Source organism: Capsicum annuum, chromosome 12, assembly GCF_002878395.1.
Source record: "Capsicum annuum cultivar UCD-10X-F1 chromosome 12, UCD10Xv1.1, whole genome shotgun sequence".
Lineage (NCBI taxonomy): Eukaryota > Viridiplantae > Streptophyta > Magnoliopsida > Solanales > Solanaceae > Capsicum > Capsicum annuum.
The window spans coordinates 16,462,552-16,463,334 of NC_061122.1; positions in this window are offsets into that span (position 1 = coordinate 16,462,552).

The window sequence follows — 783 nt, forward strand, 5'->3', positions numbered from 1 at the left end:
GAAGGGAAGAGGAAGGTGCAGTGGAGACTATTGAGTCCACATGCAAGAAAGTGGAAATTTTTTTGTAAGAAAATAAAAAAGGATAGCTGAAAAAACGAGTGAAATTTATTGCTACATTTATTATTAATTTGCATTTGTAGCCTCCAACTTATTCTTATTTATTGTTGTCCTTTCCACCAGCTCCCCATTAATTTCTTAGATTTTGAGTATTATGGTACTAGTGAATTTTCCTCTACCAATATAGGTTCGTAGTACTGTGCGTTTGAAATTTGTTTCCATATTTTTAAAATTCGAATTTGATAATTCGATTATTGATATTTGAAAGTAGAAATCACATATCATATTTTTAAATATTGATTTAATAAGTTGATAATTGATAAATTAAATTTTGATATGATATTTGGTAATATCATATTAAAGTTGGAGATTAGCAAACAACGTTTAACTTCAAAGAGTATATTTAATAAAAGTTTTATTTAGTATTTTTTAAAATTTTTTTACGAATATATTACCAAGATCGAAGAGATTTTTGAGATGACTGATACTATTGTTTATTGAGCTAGTTAGACACACACATATTTATATATAATAATTTAATATTCGGTAAATACTAAATACTAAATGATATTAATATCTTGTATCATACTCAATCCTCAATATCAAGATATTAAAATTTTACCCCAAATATCGAATTATCGAATATTAATTACCAATATTTTTAATTTTGTTCGGTAATTCGATTTTCAGTACTTTATGTCCAACCCTAACAATGGTGGGACTATT